Source organism: Amblyomma mixtum, chromosome 1 (assembly GCF_055824585.1).
Source record: "Amblyomma mixtum isolate Tamu chromosome 1, ASM5582458v1, whole genome shotgun sequence".
In the NCBI taxonomy this organism is placed as follows: domain Eukaryota; kingdom Metazoa; phylum Arthropoda; class Arachnida; order Ixodida; family Ixodidae; genus Amblyomma; species Amblyomma mixtum.
Window position 1 is genome coordinate 36,840,026 of NC_143012.1, and position 26,338 is coordinate 36,866,363.

Consider the following 26,338-nt stretch of genomic DNA (forward strand, 5'->3'; position numbering starts at 1 on the left):
TCACAATGGTTCCGGCTCTCTTTCTATAGCATAACGTTACTTGCCATTAACGACGCTTCAAAACTCAAGTCCATATTTTTAATCCCTTCCTGTAATGGTCGTCAAAACTTAAGTAAGACCCGTTGTATCACTTCTGCTGCCTAATTCGTTAGGTTATGTTACCAGTCACACGAGGTTATCCCTCAGTTTATGACCTTGGGACCTTTTTCTGAGTGTACTTTTTTCTGTAGATATACACCTAGTTCCTCTCTGCAAAAAAACTTTGATTGATTGATTGATTGATTGATTGATTGATTGACTGATTGATTGATTGATTGATTTCAAAAGAAGTCGAGACTAGTGAAGCTTCTTTATTTCTTGCCCCGCACTGCCCAATTTAGGTGCCAACAAACATTTACCACTCAGCGTGGCGCGTTGCCATGGCGTATTGCAGTGACGTCATGCGTGACGTCACTCTATGCTGACCAGTCAGCGCGGTGCAGTGTTATGCCAACGTCGACGCCGTCGAACCGGGAAACGTGTTCTAAACAGCTATCTGTCTGTAAAAATACTCCCAGACCTCTTGCCAACGTTCAGAGTCAAAGAAATGACAGGGCAGGTTCACATGGGTCACGTGATTTTATAAAGCACGTTTTCGAAAGCTGCAGTCACTTTCTAGCCCACCCTAACCAGCGAGCAGGCCAACGTGGTAAATATCAGTAACGGCACAGACATACTAGCACGGCGAAATGCAACAATGCGGAGACGTGAGCTAGTTGGCACATTACAGTATAGTGTGGAGATGTCGGCTAGTTGGTACATGACAGAATGACGTGGATATCTGTGCGTGACAGAGTTGGTACTTGACACACGCCATAGCTGGTACATGGAGGTACTGGTGACTCCGAAGCCGTTTTCCACAGTTCAAATTCAAATTCAAATTCAAATTCAAATTTATTTAGCATCAACAATGATGTTACAGAACTCGTGATGCAACGGGGTGCTAGCAAAAAGCCTGTAACGGCTTGGCAAAGGCTAGCACCCCGTTCACAAAGCAATACAGCAGTGGACAAAAAGTGATAGCGATATAAAGAAAAGCAATATATATATGGCGTCGGCTTTACATAATCATAAAAACATGTTAAGTGATAGGGCTAACATTGCGGGTTCATAATTGTAAGTGTTAATGTCTTGGAGGTGACTTGGAGGTGTTATCAGAAGAGTTAAGAGCATGTGGTAGTGTGTACATCAGCATTTGGCGGCCATAGTTAGTACGGGTGTGAGGAATCTTCCATGTCTGACTGCTTCGTGTGCTATATGCTTTCGCAAACGGAGACAGGGTCGCAAGGTTTTCAAGGAAAGGGTCATTATTTAGATGAAAGGCATGATGACGTTTTAACAGAAGTGCATTGAACAGGTTTGGTAATGGTTGTAATCTAAGGTCATCAAAAAGAGGTTTTGTGTGGGCGTCATTGGGTTCATTTGAAATAATTCTTACAGCTTTTTTCTGCAGTCGATAGATTTTGGACAAGTTTGTGTACGTTGTTGTGCCCCATATCAAGTAGCAATACGATAATGTGGATGTGAAAAGGGAGTTATACAAAAGTAATTTAATGTGCTTAGGAAGAAAGTTACGAAAACGTGCAAGAATACCAACTATTCGGGATAGTTTGGAGTGAACGAGGTCAGTATGTGCGTTCCAGTGCATATTCTCATGAAAAAGGACACCTAAGGTTTTTATTACTGGTACCACCTCTATGACTGAAAGACCAAGTTGCAGGACAATATTTGAATTAACTGGTTTATTTTTAGGGCGAAAAAGAACTGATTTTGTCTTCGAGACGTTTATAGTTAAGGAATTATTTAGACACCAAGTGTTCAATACATCAAGCACTGCATTCGCTTTCTTTACAAGCAGGGGTAAACTGTGATGGGAGAAAAATAAGCTTGTGTCATCGGCATAAATAATAAATGATGTATTTAAATCCATGTTAACAAGGTCATTAATATATAGGTTGAAAAGTAGTGGCCGGAGAATACTTCCCGGCGGAACGCCATGTAGCAATGGTTTGAAGCTGGAGCAAGAGTTACTTATGTGCACCCTTTGTTGGCGGTATTGTAGGTAGGATTTAATAAGAGAAAGGAAACAGCCTCTGAAACCATAATATTCCAATTTTGTTAATAGTGTAACGTGATTTATTTTGTCAAATGCCTTTGAATAGTCTATGAAAATTCCAAGTGAATACAATTGGTGTTCAAAGGCGTTAAGAATGATTTCTTTTTGCACTAGCAAGGCGCTTTCTGTAGAGCGTTTTTTGGTGAACCCAAACTGATACGGTGTCATAATCTGATGCTTGGTTAAAAATGAGCTCATTCGTACGTGTATTAGCTTCTCAACGACCTTGGAGAATACAGGGAGTATTGAAATTGGCCTGTAGTTAGACATGTTACATTTCTCACCACCTTTAAATATGGCAGTAACTTTGGCCACTTGGAGCCGGCGAGGAAATTGGCCGCATGAAAATATTTGATTAATGATGTACTCTAAAACAGGGGTTATAATAGCAGCAACATGTTTAAGTGGCCGAATCTCCAAACCATCTACATCAGTACTGGTAGTATTGTTTAGAGATAAGATTGTAGACACAACGTCATCTGCAGTTACTGGGAATAAAAATGCAGTCTCTTCTGTTGGTTGGTGCATAAAGTTCATGCAGCTTGGGTCATGATGACTATTTCCCACAGATGTGAAGAAATCATTGAAAGCTTTAGCTAATTCTTCTCCTGCAAGAGTTGTGCCATTCATACTTATCTCCATCGGGCTATCAATTGCACCAGTCTGCCGATTTAGGAGTGTGTTTAATCTTTTCCAAATTATTTCCGGAGTTTGCTTCGTGTCCTGCATGAAAAGGTTTTCAAAGTACTCTTTTTTAATTCTCCGTAATAGGCTGTTTGTCCTGTTTCTGTGTTTTTTGAAGTCACCTAAATCGTTTTCGTTTCTGGATTTTAAAAACTTTTGATAAAGAACATTTTTCAGCTTTATAGCTTTGACACATTCAGCTGTAATCCAAGGTTTGCGTGCTTTGCGTGGCCGCTTACGAGTTTTGAAGGGAAAGCAATCATTATATACCTTTATAAATTTGTCTCTGAAGATGTTATAAGCCTCCTCCGCATCAGCGCTTGAAAGAACACTCTCCCATGATATCCCTAAAACTAAATTATAAAAAGACCCCAGGGTATCTTCATTTATCTCCCGGAATGTACTTACAGTCGGTCTCGCGTCTTTTAATTGGAACTTTTTATGACTAAGCACTAAATATATACGTAAATGGTCACTAATGTGTGTTTGAAGAACACCTGAACTGATGGGCACATTTGTAGCATTGGTGATAAAAATGTCAATGAGTGTAGATGTATCCCGCTCCATACGAGTTGGTTGTTCTATGAGATTAATAAAAGCATTAGTTTCTAAAGTGCAGCACAATTCTTCACTTTGTGGGGACGAGTGTAGGAGGTCAATGTTCAAGTCTCCACCTAGAATTAGTTTGTAGGCGTTTTCGTAGGCGTTAAAGTCCCATATCATACAATTGCTTTTAGAACAAAAAAAAAATAATCTTCCAGGTTTAAGAACGCTGATGACCGCTTTCCGTCTTCTCAACAATCTTTAATTTGTCCGAGGTCAGCGCTACTTCAATGCTTGTCGAAATGCACAAACTTACCTACCGCGCACCGAGTGAGCGGTCGATTCTTCTAAACAGGTCATCAGCGGCCTCCTTCAGCATGCTCATCGTCACTGTCACCTTCACGGAGACCGCGCTGGTCTTCCCAAGGTTGCGACATATCAATTAACGCGCGAAAAGCGCAACGCCCACCACAGAAGCGTTCCCCAGAGCGCTTGCCCGACCTTGACGACATAATGGAGCAACGCACCGAGACCCACCCGACCACAATCCGTACGCAAATTCCCAGGCCGTCTCTCTATAGTCCGTCGCAAGGGGACCATCACGACGCGCTTTCGTCAGCTGGGTTCTCTCGAACGCGTTTCGTATAGTCCCAACGAAGGGCCGCTCCATTGAGACAGCGTGCGAGAGTCAGCGGCGGTCAAGCCAATGTCTTAAAGCCCTTTTGTCCCCATCACCGGCCAGCACACAACGGCTACTGTCTGGTGGACCATACAATGACGGCTCGAATCGCGCGACAATAGCGCCCCCAGACGGACAACCGATGTGGGGTAAACTGTGCAGAGACGGACTGGCACGGATCGCGACCGTATAACTCAACCGACCGAGGAGAGAGATTGGCGGAACAGCGGGCCCAAGGATGCAGGCCAATAAGCATGACAACGAGAGACGAGGCGGCGGTACGCCGTTTTTGTCGAAAGCGCCGGGGAACGGACACGTGTGGGACCACATTGCGAAGACGACGTCTCGGCTCAGAATTCTTGCACAACGTGGACATACGGTAGAAGCCGAAACGTCAGGTACAGCGTAGACGCTGTAGGGTAGGGCATTTGCGCACTCATTAATCTATTCATTCCCAGATATACTGACTTACTCGAGGAAGTTCAGGTGTGCTATATTCTTCGATACGGAAACCCCAGAGAAGTGCCACCACCCCTTACATAAAAAGAACTGTCAACATTCCCCAAAAAAGGAGCAGAAAATGTGACGTTCAACGCGACAGCTCTTCCCGCTTTCTCCCAAGATTATTAAGCGTTCTTCACACACCACGAGTCCGGTTTCAGTTACGGAATGACTGGCCCATTCAAACAGCACTCAATTATTCTTTTTTGGCTCCCGGTCTAGGAAGTCTACTATGACGTGCTCAGCGAAACATGGTGTGCACTTACGAGCAACGGGCCTGGCGGTGTGATTAATACTTGCCTCATCTCACTCACCCTGATTGAAATTGTGTGTTTCACTGCAGTACTCTGCTGCTCACGGTGAAGACAACTTTCCAAGGCAAGCGCAGATGCTTTCATTTTATGTTCGCGTAGTTACTTCGTAATAAACTCAGATTTGCGGAGCAGTGGATATGCGAGTTCGCAGTATTAGGTGCGCAGCGCTCACGCTGTACATTCATGTGATTCCTTGAGGCGTCAGTGATACACACAAAAGAGTAAGGGCAGTATTGGCACGGGATGAAAATCTCGCTATTCTCGATCCGGAATTAAAGCTGCTTAAGTATCCACTAGCTGGTACCAAAAGCAGATCAGAGACGCTAGTGGTCAGAGACAATCCGGGGGGGGGGGAGGTATGTTGATGATGGAAACATCGTTCATTACTGCGATAAGACTGTCCACCATTAATGAAAGATTAAATAAACCAATGAACTTCAATTGCCCATCTTTGCAACTTATCTCAAAGCAGAAATTAACTTCGATCTGACACCGTCTCGTTTGTGTTGTGCATTTAGTGCACAGTCTTGTAGCCGGTCGCATAAATGTGTTCCTGAGATAAGCCATATTTGCTTAATTTTTATTTATTTAGTCTCTCCAGAGAGAGTGCCCACCTTTCCTTTTACTGAGATCGTGAAAGGAAGCCTCAGAGATGGAAACCTATCGTCACGCTACATCGTGCGGCGGGGCTTTAACAAAATAACCAGCACTCGCGATGAAATCACCTCAGATGACTAACAACTGGTGACACCCACGACAAAACGGCAATTTGTAATCTGGAATCGGTTACTTAACTCCCCACTCATAACTATGCCGTCCATCGGCATGGTGGTCAATGTTACGGTAAACGTAATGCGATCTCATTTTCCTTACTTCTATCCGGCACACGCTGCCACTCCCTTAAATACTGCTAGTGGTTTAGCTCCGGTTAAACCTAGCAAGACGCGATAGCTTCGCATGTTAAGCTTGGTAGATCTCTTGATTAAGCAAAACTGAAAACTTAAACGGAAAGCACGGTGATCTTGGCTTTACATGACCCAGTGAAGCTATATCGATTCAAAATACGCAAAATTAATCAAGAAACTAAGCACAAAATATGCTGTCATGGATGTTTTCGGTTTTAATCGATATGGCAAACGTTCTCCTCGTTAGTATAGTGGTCAGTATCCCCGCCTGTCACGCGGGAGACCGGGGTTCGATTCCCCGACGGGGAGTATCTTTTTTTTTTTTCACTTTCTTTCGCTTGAAGGTCAAAACTGAAAGCACGGCGACCTTCACTGCGCCATGTAAGGCTCCTGGAAAAACAAAGCCAAAAAGGAAAGAACACCGAACGTTAAATTACAGACAGCCCGCTCTGAAGGCCTTCGAATTCGTATTAGCGCTCGCATTAAAAAACCGCGCGGTGACTCCGCCACGTACCGGGCACGCGGAGTACCCGCTCTCGCATGCAAATTAGCCGCGAGCGTGTAGTTTATCTAGGATCTGTCACGTGCGCCAGCAGCGCCGCGCCGCGAGCTGACCCACACGCGCCACAAAGAGGGCTGTTTAAATCATACCTGTTCAGACACTCCTCTATACTCCAGCTTTAAATACAGGCACGGCAACTAATATAAATAGCAATTCACGGAGTGTCGCCCCACCTGCAGGAATAAAATAAAACTACTCTATGCGCTTGTTATATGCAGGACGCAGCCGATAGGTGACGCCACTGCTAGCAGCTCCCCGTTTAGGAGACGGAGTGCGATTAAGTGACGGGGCTTCAGGAATAGCTCGTGTCTTTCGAAGACCGAATCAAATAACGTTGTATTAAAATGGTGGATTCATTGTGACTCGAAAAAGTGAGAAATTATATGAATAAATGCGCTTTCTAAATCGCATACACACACGCTAGAAGTGAAAATGTCATGAAATGCCATTGGCTGAGAGGCCTCCTCTGAAGGACATTTTCCGCTTCGTTCTTGAGTTGTACCTGACTATATATCCTCACAGGCCACAGTGCTGATCTAGCACGTAAAAAGTGTAATTAACCAGTCAGTCTACAGAAGAAAATCACCCTCACGTCCGTGTATTCCCCACTATTTCAATCCACAATAGGAACGTTCTCACCGATCACGGCCGCTGCTAACGCGATAGGGTTAAAGGCAATGTTGTCCAGAAAATACGGTGTCGGCGTGGTCGGCGTTGTGAGCGACAAATCAAGGGCATGACTCTAGCAGCTCGTCCTCACAGAGCAACCTAGGAGAAAGGTATAGGCCACCTAGGTCATGTGACCTTGCAGCGTCATCACTACCTTGCCACCGGATAATGAGCAAACTGCCCACTAAATGATTGGTCGCTCGGGAAGACCAACCTGGGCCGCGCAAGGCGCACCGCTGGGAGCACCTGCCATCGCAGGGTAAAGTATAGAATGACGTTTTGCATGTGTGGGAATTAACCCATTACGCGATCGCGTCATACCCTTAGGGCGGAACTTATACTCCGTTTCATACATAGCTGTCAACGCAGCCAAAGGTACGAAAGTAGTCCTCTGCAAAAAACAAACAAAATGTATCCGTCCCCCTCGCGTCGTGGCTGAGTGGTACGAAGCGCGCGCCTGTGTGTTCATTTTACACGATGCCAAGGTTCGACTCCCGGCTTTTGCTGTTTTTTTTTTCACTTCTTTTTTTATTTTTATTAAAGTAATCATTAGGTAGAAAGTCGAAAGTGTCAAACTCTAATGCCTACCTTGAAAAACACAGCGCTCTTTACTTGCTTCGAAGGGAAAAGGCACTGTATTGTATTGGCGACGGACGCGATTGCGAAGTGCTTTTCTCGAGCAATGAGCGACTTTTTAGCATGCGGCACACAAGGTGATCTTATTCCAGCAGAGAGACCTTCTTTCTTGAACCTCGCAACTGTCCGAGGGCTCACCCCGGTCACCTCGCCCACAGTTTCGAGAACATCACGCGCAGTCTTCTCCGGGAAGCGCTTCCTTACGCTACAGTAAACGTTGACGATCACCTGCTTGCAGTCTTTCGAAATTTTCGGAGGCTTCAGCTTGGAGAATATGCGAGCAGGAGATGTTTTTAAAGCCGCAGTGGGCGAAGAAAACAAGCGAGTAGGAGATAGCGGTGCCATTTTCGCATTCTCGGAAACCGAAAGACGAAAGCAGACGACATCGCCGGCCGGCCTAGCTGCGAAAACCTGATACAGGAGGAGCCGAAAAAAAACCCAGAAAACTAAGGCACTCTGTTTTGAAGAACATTAAAGAAAAAGCAATCTTTCTGCAAAATAAAACACCATTATCATTATACTGCAATATTAACCAATAATAACTTTAATTTTGAGTTCTTTACTCTTTTCACTTTTGACGCACTACATTACGATGCGGACGAGGAGCGCGAACAGGCGCCGTAGCCTTGGCTGCGTTGACAGCTATGTATGAAACGGAGTATAAGTGTCCACTCGGTTTTTTTTTTTCGCTCAACTGAAGCCGCTACTGTGAGCTCTCGTTACGAGCTCTCGGTGACTACAAAGTCGTTTCCGGTCCTGACGTCACGAGTTCTAATCGACAGGCGAGGAAACTTTACACAAAATGCTCTCAGCAATAAATTACTCTTTCACTGCCGAAGATACATCGGCCTAGCCACGAAGAACTATATACGCAGCCGATATTCACTTGCAGCGAAGGTTGAATAGGTTCGTCCTCAGTTTCCCTACAATGATGCGACACCCTCAAATCGGAAAGAACAAAAACCAGAAAGCAAGACCCTAAATGTAAATCACAAGTAAGCCGTATATACAGGAGCACACACTGGGCGCCAAAACGTTCTCAGCAAATAAATGACTATTTCACTGCCGAAGATACATCGGCATACCCACGAAGAACCACACAGCCGATATTTACGAGGCGCAAAGGTTCAATATAGGTTCGTCCTCAGATTAATGATTCGACACCCTTCAAATCGCAAAGAACAAAAACCAGAAAGCAGGCCGCTAAACGTACATCACAAGTAAGCCGCATATAGCAGAGCACACATTGCCCGCCGCTGGGCAGCGCTCGGAGCGACGCGTTCCGTTCCCACGATTGGGAAGGCAGGCAGGCAGGCAGGCCGTCGTGTAAGCCAAGGCACGCCGTGTAAGGAAGTAGGTTGTCCAAACGCGCCACGACCCAGCCGCCGTATAGCCTCAAGGGGACGCCTCAAACGCGTGTCCGCGGTGACCCTCGGAAGAAGCGCCGAGTCAGGCGCGCAAAGCAGGCTTCGACGAGCAGAGCCGCCAACACCTGCCGCATAGTGTATACGTACTGTACACGCGATGAGAAGCGAGTCTGACGGGCGCGAGTCCTTGGACTACATTCGGGCTGACGACAAGCAGCAGGGATGGGCCATCGACACGCGGCTACACTCGAACTAGATTCGACCGTGTTACTCGACTGGCACTTGTAGGCAGATTGAAAAACAGTCGGCGACGAATGTATGCAATACTCGAGAGGTGCATCGACCTTACAAACAAAGCGACAACCTGCCGCAGCTGCCCAGGTTTGAGAAGGTTCTAAATTTATCCAGCCCTGAAATGTAGTCGGCAAACTCGAGGAACAAACTGAGGCGAATGCGTAAAAAAAAAATCGAAGTGTTAGTGCTCCGCCAGATGCCGAACGCGCTAACTCTGCGACAGCTACCGCCCTGTCGCTGGCTGTTCTTTTTCAACGCCAAAGACCAACTTTGAAGTATTAGACCTATGTGGGCAACCATGGGCTAAGACAACAATCGCAACGGGCGCGCGGCCACGCGCCTGGCGCTGGTCACGTGACGCGTTGTCCGGCAACGTCCGCGGGGAAGCCTCATATAACAGCTCTCGCTGTAAAGAAAAAAAAGAAACTGGAGCTACCCGGAAAACTGTCAAAGCGAAGAATAACTAATGCAACAAAGGACACCGCTGTAACGAGGAGGGCATATTCGTCTGCCAGAGACAAGAGGACAAGAACCCTAAAGTGGTAGGTCGATGAAATAATTGGCACGACGACGACACGGCCCCCGCGTTTTGGCAACAACTTCGCTCAGGACATTAAGGCGCACAGTGAGGCGAGTAAGTGAACGCGTATGTGTAAATATTTCATTTGGTGCCAATGGCTGCCAAGTTACGCCGCAGCGGCTGCCAAAGGGGGCGGGACGCTGGCTTCCAACGCACACTAATGACCACATGCTATGATGTGACAGTACTGTTTGCTTGTTTAATAAACATAGTGTAGCAACAAAATGAGCGAATACGAATGCTCTCGGTCCTGTCGAGATACACGAGGGACCATTCACGGAGGTTGAGGAGGCTGATGATGTTGCATGGTTACAGGCTGGACCGACTTTGCGTTACCCACACTTCCGGCGCCATACCGAAGCTTTAGGTATAACTTTCTGACGGACACCGTCCCTATTCGTGGTAAAGTCCTGTGTCCTGAAACTGCTTATCTGTGCACCTACCGAAACGTTCAGGTGCTCTGACTCGAAAAGGAACTACTTAATGAGAACTAGCACCGCCTGCTGTATACAGTTTGGTGCCTTGAATGTACCAGCGAACATGGAGAATTGGTTAAAAACTATAAGCCCACTCATGACTGTCGGCAGCCAAGATGTCGCAGCACTTTTTGGTTGAGAGAAACAATACCTACACATGTGCCTTGCACGCCGGCGCTTTCAGATGTGTAGCCTGTTCTCCCGACTGCGAAATATCCAGCTCTGCTGAGAGGAAACTCCGCACGCCGCTGCGACAACCAGCGCAGTCGAGGCATGTGCAGAACGCATCGTTCACTGCAGCCAGCCAAATGCAGGGATGAGCCCTTCATCAGAGGAAGCAAGACCAAAGTGCCGTTTCACGCTGCTTCACTCTGTATGAAGCAGCCGCTTAATACATATACAGAGACGTTCTTCCATCGAAAGCAGCTGTTTTCGACAGCGCGTATTCTTTCCTGACGTGCTATACGCTGTGTATACACTCTAAACACGAATATGAATATATGGGAGCGAACAGGGAGTACGCTATACTCCAGCGAACCTCCTTACTTAAAAGAGACATGCTCTAAAGGATATCTTACTCCCTTTGTACTCCTTTCTGTTAAAGAGTGTAGGAGAAGCGGTTCAGGGGTAGAGACATCTCGAGAAGGGGAGGGTGGGGAACCACAGTAAAACTAAATTGAAACAAAAGTGTATAAACATAATTAAAATAGAGATGGTCATGGAATGAAAGAAGCAAACAAATGAAATAAAATAAACATCAGAGGCAGCGGCATCCAAAGAGCTTAAAGTTCGTCAAGGAGGTAACCGTCATTGAATTAGAAAAACAAAAAGCTCGAAGTGCGCTACAGCCAAATACAAGGAAGACAGCCCAACTTGTTTGTCTGTGTTGAGCATGCGCTTCTCTTTTAGAACCAGTAAAAAGAAGTTCGTTCATGCATGTAGACTGGACATTCCAATTACTTGCAACGTACTGTTCCAAACAAACCGCAGCTGACATTGTACGTATATCTGACAACCTATAATCCAGATGTGATGTTTGTGATAACGTTCGTTAGATGGTGGATAGCGAGGAAAAATAAACATAAAAATCTCCCAGCCTAATGCCCTTGTGACAGCTGTCATTATAGTCTTTCAAAGTTTGGTGCCATCTATTGTGCGGTAGTGCTTCAAGACGAGCTTGCTTTCACCCTTCCCGTGCTTGCCCACAGTCTGACAAACTCGTGAATTACTGCCCTCAGGGTACTTCATTTCAGCCAGTTAAGAAATTCGAAACCCAAATCCCCGCTTCACATATGGCCAGTTCGTTGGAGGCTTATCAGAGGTGGCGCCGTCTCACAGCTTCGCAGCGAGCTATCGCAGGCACTCTGCAACTCTTCCTTCGCGAGCCACAACCGTATTTCGAATGACACACAGCAGTTCGTGTGATTGCCACAGATGGCGCGATAATCTGCTAATCTCGCAACATCGGGTCTGTCACAGTGCCGGATTTCCGTACACACGGTCCACTGGGCGTTTGTTTCGCAACCGTTGTTTTCATAACAACGCACCATGAGGCCCAACTATAGCCTGGCAACAGTTCTTGCTTCACGCGGCCTACTAAATTGATCCGATGGCCCAGATGCGGGCACCTCCCCCCCCCCCCCCCCCCTTTCCTCTTTGTATCTCTAAGGGTGCAAAGACGGCGTGTGTTATACTGCAGCAGCAGAGTGGTAATTACGGAGGAACGCCACGCCGGCCCGGACCGACCGACAGGAGCATGGTCCACGGAGCATTCCACAGCGGGGCGCCCCTTTACATGTGGCGCAGCGGTCGGATGACCGCCTCGAAAACAATCGGCGGCCCCCTTGCGGTGGAGAGGGGACTTAAAGAGCCGGGAAGAAGGCCCCGCGATTCGCCTTGACCGGGTGAGTGTGTTTACAAACCACAGTATATACGCGCAGCAGGCGCTATAACGACCGTGGCGCCGCCTGTCGCAGCAGGGAGGCCACTTGTGCATCCTGCGTGTATATATATAAAAAAAAATTGCATGGACACTTGGCAACTAAAGTGTTGAGAGGCGAAAGCCGAGAACACAATGCCGTGACGACTCTCGGTGGATGTGACGTCACACCGTTCCCGTGGCTATATCGATACCCAAATTGTACATCTTTCGGGGATCTTAAGTGTCATATACGCTTAATGATACATTTCTCCATCTGATTTGACACAAATCCGACGTTTTTCCGACCATTCTCTGACAATTTTCACTCTGCCGTGACGACTTCCGGTGGATGTGACGTCACACCGTTCCCCGTGGCTATATCGATACCCAAATTATACATCTTTCGGGGATCTTAAGCGTTAATTACGCTTAATTACACAATTTTCCATCTAATTTGACACAAGTCCGGCGTTTTTGCGACCATTCTGTGACAATTTTCACTATGCCGTGACGACTTCCGGTGGATGTGACGTCACACCGTTCCCGTGGCTATATCGACGTCCGCGCTATTTTGACGCAATTTTGACATTTTTGCCTATAATTAACTAATTACTCTACAGTCATCAAACTTGGCTACTTCTTCATCCTCTATCTGAAGCAACCATTGGTTTTCTTCTATCTTTTTTAGTTCCCGAGTTAAAGGCGTGTGACACGCTTTTTTAATGGACGGACGACAGTATGAGCCATTGAAGGCTTTCGCCTTAATAGCGCGCGCACCTTCTCCACTCCGATCGACACTGGAGGGCCACGAAAGCCACCGAATAACGCAGGCACAACAGCGCCCCGTTCGGTAGACACAGTGCATTCCGGACTGCGTACAATGCTGCTTGCAAGACAAACAGCCTTGAATGATAACTGCTCGACTACATACTGGGGTATTGTTGCGCCTCGTCTGCAACTGGCGAGGCGAGCGAGTCGTGCTATGCTGGCAACGGCGCTCGGGAAGTGTTTTATTACACGCGGTGCGTATCTCGAACCTCATTTCTTGGACGTGTTTGTGCGCGAAGAGAACTGCCTATCTTTAGCTATATCACAGAGAGCAAACTTTCCTGCAGTATAGTGACATGCTTTTGAAGCAATGCGCTGAGCTCTGCATGATAGGAGGAAGCATCAGGGTTGTCAGTGGAAGCAGGTACCACTGAGGAGGGGGGAGGGGGGAGTGATCCGAATGAGAGGGGGAGCTCGGTGGAAAGGGAGAAGTGATGCACTCACTGGCCAAGTCAACGAAGATGGAATTGGCGTTTCGGAGTCCACTGTGAACCTGCTAACCCGCGTGGGCCACTCAGTATTTGACTTCGTCAGTGAATCAGTTCCTCGTCCCGTTGTAACACCTGACCGGAAGAGAGCCGTTATTGGGAGCCTCCCTGAACCACCGATAAAGCAGAGTCCGTAAAACGGCGAGGGTCCTCACCCACCCATCACCATCCTCCAGAAGCTGGTTTCGTTACGTTTAGCAATCCAGCGACTAGGTTGCAACCATCGAGTATGGCACAGCTGTGAGAACTGTAGGGGAAAAAAGCGCGTTGCTGCTACTCTCATTAACCCCGCCATTAGTGAAGAACTCCTTCAGGCCAAATTGCCCCCCCCCCCCCCTGATGTCTGCCTATCATTGCATTTGTCATTCGCCAAACACGGCACATCTGAACTACAAACGAATTTATTAGTCTCACACTCTGATTTATTCCTTCGCTCTTATTAATCTTGCTAAGGATATAATAATGTTAGATTCCTGTCTCCCTATTCGCGTCAAAACACTTTTGGCATTAGCGTAAGGTGAAGTTTTTACACAAGCCTCCACGCTCTTCTTTTTAAATCAACGGTCGCTCACGCTACAAGCTGATTTGCGTTTCTCCTGACCACAACCGCAACAGTCAGCGCGGCCGACGCCTGTATGTTACTACAGTCGGATACAACTCAAGAACAAAGCTGCTTTTTCCTCGTCGAAGGGCCCAATTCCAGCCAATGGCGTCGGCCGATTCCCATGAACCTGCTAGCGTGACTATGCAGGTAGCGGTGGAACAACGCAGGAAGGCGACTAACCCTGCCACTTCCTGCATTATCGCTCTAGCACGCTCATGTTAATCGGCCGACGCCATTGGCTGGAAGGAAGTCATCTGACGGGGAAAAGATGCTTCCTTCTTGAGTTGTATCTGGCTACAGTCATCAACACGGCTAGCCCCGAAATGGCACCGTTTAAAAGTCACAAAACCATCCTATAGACCACAGCCGTCCCGAGCGTTTCCGTAGCAGAGACCCCGGGGAAGAACCTAAACACCTCAGTGTTTACCAAGCATATCGCGCACGCCGCAACATCCTCGCTCGCAATCCGTCAATATGAGTGCGCCAACACGGCTTCTTACAACGTTAAACGTTCTCTCTGGTTTCCGCAAGATGTTTACTCGTCCCCACTAAGCGAACACGATCGTGCGAACTACCACCGCGAAAGAGGACAAACGGTGGTAGGTCCTATCCTTTCGTTACCTCACCCCCCCCCCCCTACTTTCCGCCCCCACTTCGCTTTTTTTTTTTCATTCTCATCCGACAGGTACGGGCGCGGAAGACAGCGTTCAGTGAGAAAGAGGAGGTGCGGCCTGTCACGGATCAAGGAGGCCAGCTATGTGGCCCACATGAAGAGTGACGATGTGTGGGTGGACGGCCGTTATTTACTCGGGGTATCTGGCATTCACTCGCCGACACGCCTGAACACGCTTCGCCTTAGTGGACCACTCGCTGCTAGGTGGCGCGCAGTGCACGTATTTGCTGCCCGCGGCGCCACATGTGCTTGAAAATCGCTGCCGGTGAAGCTGAAGGGACCTTCACAAATAATGAAGAAAGTTCTGGAAAATGCAGGGCGCACTTTGACGATCTAAGGCCTTTCCACACAACTTTGCCTGTACGGCCGTCGGCACACACGAGGCGGCTATCGGGCGACTTGGATTGACTAGTCATGACTAATTAGTTATGACCCATGACTAACTGGTCATGACTAACTAGTCATGATTGATTAATGACTAAGTGGTCAAGACTGGTTATTGACTAACTAGTCATGACTAACCATTAATGACTAACTAGTCATGATTGGTCAATGACTAACCAGTCATGATTCGTTAATGACTAATCAGTCATGACTGGTTAATGAATAGTTAGTCATGGCGCGTAACTGGCCAACGACTAACTAGTCATGACTAACCATTAATGACTAACTAGTCATTATTGGTTAATTACTAACTAGCTATAACTGGTTAATGACTAACTAGTCATGACTAGTTATGACTTGTGACCAGTAATGACTAGTTACGGCTCTCACTTCAGAGGTATCGGACGGACGGAGTCATGGCCACGAGTATGAGCGCTTAAAGGCTTTCGCCTTAAAATTGCGGTAGGTGGACACCGGACTGCGGTCGTTGGGCACCTGAACCCTGGCGCGAATTGGTTTTCGCCGTGAATAAGTCTGCTTTCCATTCTTCGCAACCGTTACAGCGTTGCTAACTCCAACTCGCTTAATTCGAACTATCGGTTTATTCGAATTTAGTCTTCGGTCTCTTCAACATCCAGTGCATAAGAAAGATGTAGAGGCGTTTAAAAAAAAGAAACGAACAATTCTGCACACAAAGTCATTTTTCAACGGGAAAGAGTTTAGGAACGCAAGTTTTACATATATTGCAAGATTTCACTATAACAATAAATGTATCCGCAGAGCTCCCGTCAGAAGGCTTGCATTTCTGGGAGGGCTATTAGCGCTTTCGCTATGGTCAAAACCGTCCCACCCCGGTTTTCTATGGCAGTCTTAGCTGGCCGGTGGGAGCGATGGAAAAACTTTAAAAGAAATATTTTGCTACATATCAGAAGAATGGACCATTACCTTGAATATTTCCACAACTGTACCTTACAATTTTCCAATATTCAAAAATTTTTTTCAAGAACAATCGGACTCTCAAACAGCCTGCCGAAATTACATGAATGGCAGGATAGGTCGTCACGCGCTCCGTATACTCCTCGCAGCGAGTGACAGAATTAAAAACCGGGAAGAACAAAACGACAAGATCCGACACAAAATTGTGTGGGTACCGGGGCACACGGGGGTGGCAGGGAACCGAGAGGCCGACAGGATAGCTCGAGGATACATTACTTTCCGAGCTTCCGACGAGGCCGCGGAACTCGCGCCAGCACCCAGGGAATACTCGGCCATACTACAAAACTATAGAGGCAGAAGAATGCGATATCCCCCACCGCACAAATCTCTCAGCAGAGAGGAAGCTGTCACTTGGAGACAATTACAAACAGGCTCTTTCCCAAACCTACATATACTAAACAAAATGCACCCTACGATTTACACGAACAAATGTCCCTGGTGCGACGAAAAACCTACACTATACCACATCACATGGGCCTGCCAAAACATAGACGTGGTCCCCAAAATACAAAACCCGAGTGCGGAGCAGTGGGAGACTCTGCTGTCCAGCGACCGCTGCGAAGACCAACAAGGTCTGGTACAGCGAGCTCAACGGGCGGCAGTGGCCAGCGGAGCCCTGGACTGAGGGCAACCGACCACTGATTAGAGGCGGACGACTTCGACAGAGAAGGCTCCTGGGGGTAGAACCAAGACGTCTCTGAAGATGCCCCCAAACCGCAGGAAAAGCCATTAGTGTAAATAAAGTTTTCCCTTCCTTCCTTCCTTCAAGAACATTCGACATGTAGTGAAACAAGTTTTACAATCATCTGCCTGCCTGCGTGCATGCGCGTGCGTGCGAGCGTGTGTGTAAGAGAGAAAGACAGAGAGCGGGGTATCCGAAAGAAGGATCTGAGAAGAAAATGGCTCGAGGTGTTCAGTCACCTCACCCGTTAATTTGATGAAATGCTTGTTTGGTCTTCGTATATTATGACCTCATTTAATGGGAATGTCATTCAGGCAATTTCAGCTATGCGCAGGGGGGAATCCGGCTTTAGCTGTTGACACTCTAAAATGCTTTATTTCGAATTCTGCACAATTCGAACAAAATTTCGGTCCCCTTCGAGTTGCAACTATCAAGAGTAAACTCCATAACTGGTAACAAAGAGGGACCGAATTATATCTGGGAAAATACGCTATACATTTCAAACAATTTAACCAACCACATAAGGACGACGAAAGACAAAAAAAAAAAGGAAAGAGAAGAACGGCGAGCTAGCCTGAGAAACTAGCGAATGAAAATACACACTCTCTAATGTCTCGCACCGTGCTATAACGATGAAAAGCCAACGCGCTTCGAATAATGCGCTCCTTCCTGCATGCAACCACGACGAGCAGCTACGTCGTCACAAGCTGTCCTCCAGATTTCCTACTTTCTATTATTTTATTTTTCTCCCCCAGCGTAATCGGCATAGAGGCAACAACATGTGCGTGAGCAGCGAGCAAGCACTATACATGTAAGCGTCCTTCGGCACCCGAAAAACAAAAAAAATGCAAAAAAAGCGCCGATTTCCGCGAGAAAGAGGGTGAGGACGACTGCGCGGGTTACTGCCGCGATTCCGACGCAGTGAAGGCAGAAAAAGCCTTGGGGCTGCTAAGTTGTCCCCGCGGCCATTCGTGGTGGTCACGGACCAGTGCGCCCTCTACCGCCTGTTTACTTTCCTTCGTAGCGGCGGTGACCAACCGAGCCTCGGAGTGACCAACAACCATTCCGCGGCGGCGCGTTCTTCTGTGATTTCCTTCCCCGCCGGACTCCTGTACGCAGTCGCGGCGGAATCAGTGGAGCGAGCCCCCGCATTACCCAGTCGCTTCCCGCTTCGGACACTGCAGACGGGGGAGGAGGAGGTAAAGGAAAGGCGAGAAGAGAAATAAGAGAACCTCCTCTCTGCCTCTCCTAATCCCCCTCCTCCGCGTTGATGAACCCAGCCGAGAGACGGCGGAGACCAACAAAGACGGTGACGGTTCGGATGAACGTCATTAGCGCCCGCTGGTCACCACCACCGCTGGCTTGCCCCCCCCCCCCCCCCCCCCATTTCACCCCCACCGCGCGCTCGACCTCCACGTGGATGGTACCCGGCGTTTCTCTAGCGGAGGTCGTCGCGGCGGTTGGTGACGATCCGCGGAAGAGGTTGTTGAGTCAGCTAGCGAGTTCGTAGGGTAGGAAGCGTTTTCGCACGAGCTCCGCCAGAGGAGAACAGTAGGAATCACGGAAGCTTAAGAGAGAGAGGCGTAAAAACTGCGCTTTCAGGTTCCAGCGGATGTCCCGCGGAAGTACATGAAGTATATTGAGGGGAATGAGCGGGGGGGGGGGGGGGGGGGGGGGGGGGGTGATGTGTATAGCGTATACTTACGAGCGACGCTATACGCATCACATCATCTGTCGAAGGACTTTCCAAGGACGAACGGAAAAGAACGGGAAAGAAAGCAAAAAAAGAAACTAAACTGCAGTTCATACAGCGGACTCTGTAAGCCAATAAAGGGACATAAAGCTGAAGACAGGTTGCAGCCTCGGGAATCAGAAACTCATGAGTTATCTATAAACGGGCGGGTGGCCCAGGCTTGGTTGGATGTGGGCGACTCTGCGACTGCACATAAGTAGTTACAGTATATGTGTCATATCTAGAGGGAATACTATAGGAGCGGGTATACCGGCTCTTAACATGGAGAAAACTAGGTTTCACCGTAAAGCAGGACAGCGACTTCAGGTTAATCCTCTCATGATCTCTGTGCCCCTCTTTCGTTTCGCGGCCAAACCTACCTCTCTCGAGTTAAGACCCGGGGTAACCATTCCTTGTGTTCCCGCTAAGTATGGCACATACTGTACATGTGGAAAGAACGGTGATGGACACATGTTTTTCAAGATTCAAATGCATTTATCACGAACTCGCAAAAAAATTCAGCTCTCTCGCCAGGTTCATGAGAGATGGCGTCGGCACTACGCTAGCGCACATAAGCGCAGTACACGTGTATGTGTAACTGCGCACAGGCTAAGGCATCCTGGCCACGTCTTCACTCTATTTTTCGCTTCTAAGCACGAGACGGTAATGCGACTGCAAAACTAAGGAGTTCTTATCGCAGCAGAACTGGTACGACTAAAACCAGATAATCGACAGAAAGTCGCGTACGGGACATGCAGACGACCTCCCCCGTTTTGGAATCCCCTGTCCTGATGGGAAACTGGTCAAAACTAAACGGTGAAAGACTTCTGGTGCACTTAGAGCCCATTCACAAGAATACATCCACACAGTTGAGCACAACTGAACTTAAATGCGCTTTTATATAATGTCGTCCTTTCATTCCATTTCCTGCGATTCCATTTCGTCCCCTCGATTTCCGCTGCAATATCAGTAACTCGCATTTGTTCCATATGGCGGGGATTAGAGATTGGACAGGGATTATATGATTAGGCGAGGAGACGAGGGCAACATACTGCCATTATGTGGCACTCGACATTTCGATCAAAAGATCGACCTCGATCGATCGATCTTTTTCAAGACCGACTCTTGAAAAAGATCGGTCCTCCGATCGAAACGTCGAGTCAAATAAATGTTTCCTTTAAGAAAGCGTATACTTCGCTCGCTATATACTCTTTTAAGCAGCCTATATATATATATTATATATAGAAACCAAGGGGCACAGGGGATTTTTTTTCATTATTTATTTTATTTGTGGTGTTGATAAATTTAGAATATTACTGAATATGTTATCGCTTAATGCTAATTGATTAGAAAAGCAGAAGAAAAAACAAGCACATGCCGCCGGTGGGATGTGGTTGTTTTTTCTTCTGCTTTTCTAATCAATTAGCATTAAGCGATAACATATTCAGTAATATTCTAAATTTATCAACACCACAAATAAAATAAATAATTTTAAAAAAATCCCCTGTGCCCCTTGGTTTCTGTGGCTGTTGGCTTCTGTCATATTTATAACGAGCCCCTCATTCCCCTTCCCTTATTTGCTATATATATATATATATATATATATATATATATATATATATATATATATATATGTTCCCTCCCCGCGTACATTCCCTTATAAGCTGTCTTTTGCCTGTACCCCATCACTCTGACGAAGGCCAGACCCTGGTCGAAACGTTAAAATAAAGTTGTTTTTCTACCGTGTGTCAACCCAAGTACGTTTTATATATATATATATATATATATATATATATATATATATATATATATATATATATATATATATATATATATATATATATATATATATATATATATATATATATATACGTGTGTGTGTTCCCGGGCTCGTTAGCCCTAAAAGGGCGGCAACGTCACAGTCCAGTTGTTGAAACAGCCGTCACAGAAGTGGGACAGGGTTCTCGCAAGGGCCGAAACGACTCCTGTCCACTAATGGCTCATTACGGGTTGCCTCGTGATCACGGCGTTTCCCCTAATTACGGCACGCGCCACCGGTCTTCGAAGGCGAGCACAGCCGTGCCTTCGTCTGTACCTCCAAACGCCCGCTATATATCGCCCACGGTCATCTGCGGAGTGTACCATTTCAAGTGGTGCTCCCCAATAATCTCCTGGGCGGGCATCCAGAGGCAGAATTTTCGGGCAAATTTCTGACGCCGAAGTGGCTGGCAGTTAAGATCGTTTCTAACGATGGCCTCCCCGAAATCGGGAGCAGGTAGTTCTTTACGTGCGCCGAGGAATCATGGATCCCGCTTTCGTCGTTAAAATGAATACGTTGCCGCAGTAGACCGCCCAGTTCTAAATGCACGGATGACGGAGCACCGCACTGATCCGATGATTGCTCTAATCTTTAAAACAGGTCGGTTCGATTCGATCCTCTCCTAATCCGGCTTTTATTTTAGCTCTGTCATGCTCGCTGGAAGGCAAGTCGTATATACAGGGGGTGTTTCGTTTTATTCGATGAAATATAAGAATGCTGCAATAAGCTGCAAAGAGGCATTTTGGAGGTTAAGCTGCCTGACCAAGCCTACAATCCCGCTCAGGTATATTTGCGAATTTTATTTGACTGTTTACCTGCACTACAAGCCAGAAATGGACTAAAACTGTCATAGGGATTATTTCTCTTGGACCAACTGCGTTGTCACAACCATTAGTCCTTGAAAAGGTGAACCGTTATTCCCTCAGAAACTAATTACAAAGGGGTGTCTGCCAGAGTTGGTCTTCAAGGAAGAACTGTTCGTCGCAGGGACTAAACGGTGCAGTTACTCCTCTTTCAACAGGTTTTCGCTCAGAGAGTAACAAGTTGGAATCACCTTCCTTGACAATGTATCCAATTAAGTTAGTACTCAATAAAATGAACCGCCTTGCATATTGGCGGTGGTCGTGTGTGTGTGTGTGTGTGTGGGGCGGGGGGGGGGGGGGGTGTATGGCCCGGAATTTACAGATACATCCTCAGATTACAAAGAAGCGCCCCATCGTGGCCACTGATCTTTCAAGAAATCTAGGCACGCAATCGAACGTCGAGAAATATAACCAGTTTCCGTATACCTGGTATAATAAGCCTTGCTCTCATTAAACTGCCCGACTAAAAGTTAGCAACACTGTCTCCCCCCAAGGAACTGCCCGTGGCAATCACTTCCTAACCCTCCTCTTCGGCACGACGCCTCTCACTCGCGTGACGTCACCAGCGTCCTCGCCGCCATTGTTCCCCCAACCGGCATCCACACAGTTCGCCAGCTGAACCACACTCGGTTCTCGTCACCGGCATTCCCTAGCGCGATCATAGCAGCAACACACTTCCGCAAGCCTTCACCGAACCACACGCTCCGACAACAAACGACAAAAGCCAGATAAAGAAAAAAAAAACGAGAACACCAACAACAGTACGGGCCGCAGGAGCCTCATCGAGAATGCATCGGGAGTAGCGATCACTTTCTTCCAACCGCCGCGCTCCGATTGTTCCCCCCGCCGCACGGCGGCGCGCGCGCGCTCGCTCGCTGATCGACGATAAGGAGAGACGATAAGGACTCTCCAGGCGCGTTCGCCTCGCTCCGCAGCCAACACAGGAGACAGAAACCACACAACAAAACGAAACCGCGGCGGCGGCGGGTTTAGCACAAGAGGACGCTACTTAGTTCCGCCGTCGACGACGAGACGTTCGCCGACCCGACGTCGCCGTCTCGATACGCAACAACGACAACAGTACCGGCCCGAGGCCCGGTTTCTTCCTTCCTTTTAGCAGCTCTGCGGATAGCGTATACAGCTAAGTTCGCTGACGGCGACAACGCTGGCGCGAGCGTTTAGCAGGGGAGACGCCGGAGGCTGATTAGCCAAGGCGAGCTGGTTGCGAGCGCCTTTCCACCAACTAAACTCCTTCTATACCGGCTCTACTCCAACTGTCGGCCGTGGAAATCCATTTTCTGCCGTTGATTTTTTTTTTTTCGTGCCTTTCGATCGTAGGCCTTGTTTCGCGAGAGGCGAAAGATTGAATCGAAAGGGGGGATTACTGCTTCTGCTTGGGTTGAGGGCGTTACCCTGTACACCTCTTTCGATTAGAAGGTATAGGAAAGGGAGAGGGGGGATTGGAGGACGCATTATTATACGTTTTGTCCCGACAGCAAGCCGCGGGTGCGTGATGCCGGAAACTGGAATAACAACGACGACGACGACTCGTGAGGGGAGATAAGTGAACGGCCGATCGGGCGTTCGAGAACATGAAGGCGGGGGAGATGCAATTAAACGTGAGACGTATAGCCTTTTTCTTTCGTCATGTATACTTCGCATACGGGATACAGAAATCCTCGCGCGCGTATTGAAGGCTGATAAATGGGGTACTGTGTCGACGATTCGCTTCGGTTTGGAGCTGTTTTGCGTGTTTGTTTGTTTTTTTTTCTGGATACGCCAATATTATAATGCGAACAATGTGGAAACCCGGCCCCTCGCTAGCTTTGTTCCGCATATTTTGGACTACATACGTGTATAAATACCCAATGGACGGTGGACGTACCAGATTAGATAAGCAAAGTGGGAAAGAAATCGAATCTCAAGTGCTTTCCACTTGTCCCGCTTCAATACGGGCCACAGAGGCACAGGCTGAACCTGTAGCGAGCCGTTTATACTGTACAATTTCGAATTGGAGAACTGCAACGATAAGGGCTATATAAACGAGGCCATTAGACAAGTCGACAGGATGAAGTGAGAACACAGCGGACGGCGCCGCTGTCTCTAATCTAATCTAATCCACGGAAGGAGAAGAAAAGGCGATCACATTTCACTGCGGACTGCTTTCCGCGCATAATTCGAATCTGTGGAGACCTTATATCAATGTGTTTCAGCGCTCTAAAGCACTACACACGCTCTGGATTTTGAAGGACAGGGTGTGATGGACGGGTGTGCGAACTGTTTTCAACAGCCCAACGTTACCATATCCAACGCCGAAATCACAAATCATTCGGTGTTTTTTTTTTTTTTCGTACTTTGCTCACATCGAAATGTGCGCACTAGGTCCTTGATGGAGACCGAACTCGCGACCTATATAAATAAAGATGCGGAGCGCCATTTAGCCATGCACTCAGGACGGCGGACTACGGCAGTTCACGGCACAATCAAGGCGTTCAGCTCAGCTGATAATGTGCTGTGTCAAGCCGTTCGGAGTTTCTTAGTTTTTTATTTTCTCCATGTACCTGTACTTCCCTCTCTTTATTTCCTTCCTTCCTTCCTTCCTTCCTTCCTTCCTTCCTTCCTTCCTTCCTTCCTTCCTGCTTTCATTCATTCATTCATTCATTCATTCTTTATTTCTTTCTTTACGTAGCACAGGGCCTAAACTCGCAATTGATGCAATTGTGTACTCGCACATCTCTCATTTGTCAACGTTATCATGCGTTATTACCCATTTCCATTACATGTTCCATTTTCCCCAGCGCAGAGGAAGCCCACCTGCAACAATGAATGAATGAATGAATGAATGAATGAATGAATGAATGAATGAATGAATGAATGAATGAATGAATGAATGAATGAATGAAAGCTACTCAGGCTATCAGGGTTGCCGTAGTGGAGGGCTCCGGCAATTTCGACCACCTAGAGTTCTTTAACTTGCGCTGACATGGCACAGTAAACGGGCCTCTACCGTTTCCCCTCCATCGAAACGCGAACACCTCAGCCAGGATCGAACCTGCGTCTTTCGGATCATGCAGCCGAGCCCCGTAACAACTGAGCCACCGCGGCGGCTTTGAATGAATGAATGAATGAATGAATGAATGAATGAATGAATGAATGAAAGCTACTCAGGCTATCAGGGTTGCCGTAGTGGAGGGCTCCGGCAATTTCGACCACCTAGAGTTCTTTAACTTGCGCTGACATGGCACAGTAAACGGGCCTCTACCGTTTCCCCTCCATCGAAACGCGAACACCTCAGCCAGGATCGAACCTGCGTCTTTCGGATCATGCAGCCGAGCCCCGTAACAACTGAGCCACCGCGGCGGCTTTGAATGAATGAATGAATGAATCTTAAATGGCTGAAAGACAATAAACTTAGTCCAGACGGATTAGAAAAAGGCTGCTGTTGTAGGACATCCCCCGCGCAGTTGGCTACGGTGCCAGTTCTGAGCCCAGATCACATGACTCAGGCCGACCGATCATACTTCCAATATCAATAAATCCTCTCTCTCTACGGGGCACAATGCCTGCTTGGGTGCTCACTAAACAACACTAGAGGACACCCGCAACAGCTGTCACCGGGTCATAAGGAAATAAAAATGGAATGAAAGTCCTGCAAAACTCTCGCAATACCACCATTCCCCCCTCCCCCTTCCCCTATCCTCTTTCACTCAACGTGTTCTCCGCTTTCTGGAGACGCGCGACTGACTCCGCGAAAGGCACACACAAGTGGATGGAGAGAACCACGAGAGAAGGAAAGAAGAACGCGGCCCGCCTAGAAGACACTGAGCAAACAGCGCGTGCTGTATTAAAGGGAAGGGGGGGGGGGGGGGGGGGTCTCACGCACCGCTTCACGGCCAAATTGGAGCGGCGGCGGCGGCCGAAAGTTTTTTCCCGCGACCAAAGTGGAGTTTCGAAGCCCGCCCGCCCAGCGCCAACACCGAGAGCGTGAGATGTCGGTCGAGCGAAGGGAAAAAAGATGCAACGAAAAAAAAAAAAGAAGAAAAGCAACGCCGGCGAGCGATTGCCGAAAAATCGGGCATTTCAAGGCGCCGCTGTTGAGTGAGAAAGAATGGGGAAAAAATAGTGCTCCTCCTCACCCCCCCCCCCCCCCCCCCTTTTTCTTTCTACGAAAGAGGACGAGAATTCGAGCAACCTCAATGATTCGCGGAGAAGTCACTTTACGAAAAATCATCCCGAGGGTAAGAGATGCGAGATGATGAACCTGGAGACCTCGTTCGGACAGAGCAACCAACTGTTTGTCTGCTTCTTTGTATTTTTGTTTGTTTGTTTCTTTGTTTCTTTACCTGTCTGTTTGTTTGCTTGTTTATTTGCTCGTTTGTTCGTTTGTTTGCTTGTTCGTTCGTTCGTTCGTTCGTTTGTTCGACTCTTCGCTCGTACGCTACACACTATACTTGCACGGCTGCCGATATGGATCAGCTATACAGCAGCCGGACTCTAAGGAAACGAAAGAAGGGCCTTCTCTAATAAGGACCTCCGGTTTCTCCAACACAGACACTGGCCTAAATCTGTTCAAACGGCCCGTCAAGACGTTACGTCACAGAAGAACCATTTCCTACTGACCTGGCGGCAACGATTGTTGGCGCCATCTTCATCTTAGACCAGATACTCCTCTTCATCTGCTTTTCGTTTTCTCATTTCGTTTTTTTGTACCGAAAGCTACGCTAGGCTAGTTAGCGGTGCGTTTCGGGCGGTCGTCGGAGAACAGTACTGAGCATGTGCCGTAACCATGGCAACCATGAAAACGGGTCGCCATGGTTTTTAGGCGAGCGCCTAACGTACCTTTCACTATGCATACCCTAGCCTAGCTGAGCTAAGGCACAGAATTTTTTTTCTTACAACTTTTGACCTGTCCATCATGTCCTGTGCATCATGTATTACGTACATGAAGCTTCGTGTACATGATGCACGCTTATGAGCACCGTT

The 26,338-nt window shown here is 47.6% G+C and overlaps 1 protein-coding gene and 1 non-coding gene across 4 annotated transcripts in view; one reads left to right on the plus strand and one right to left on the minus strand.

Annotated features, from left to right (window-relative positions):
* Positions 1 to 26,338, minus strand: part of LOC149366026 (uncharacterized) — a 287,338-nt gene that overhangs the window by 127,547 nt on the left and 133,453 nt on the right. The gene's annotated exons all lie outside the window — the stretch shown is intronic.
* TRNAD-GUC (transfer RNA aspartic acid (anticodon GUC)) lies at positions 6,019 to 6,090 on the plus strand. Its single transcript has one exon. It is a non-coding gene; the product is annotated as a tRNA-Asp (tRNA).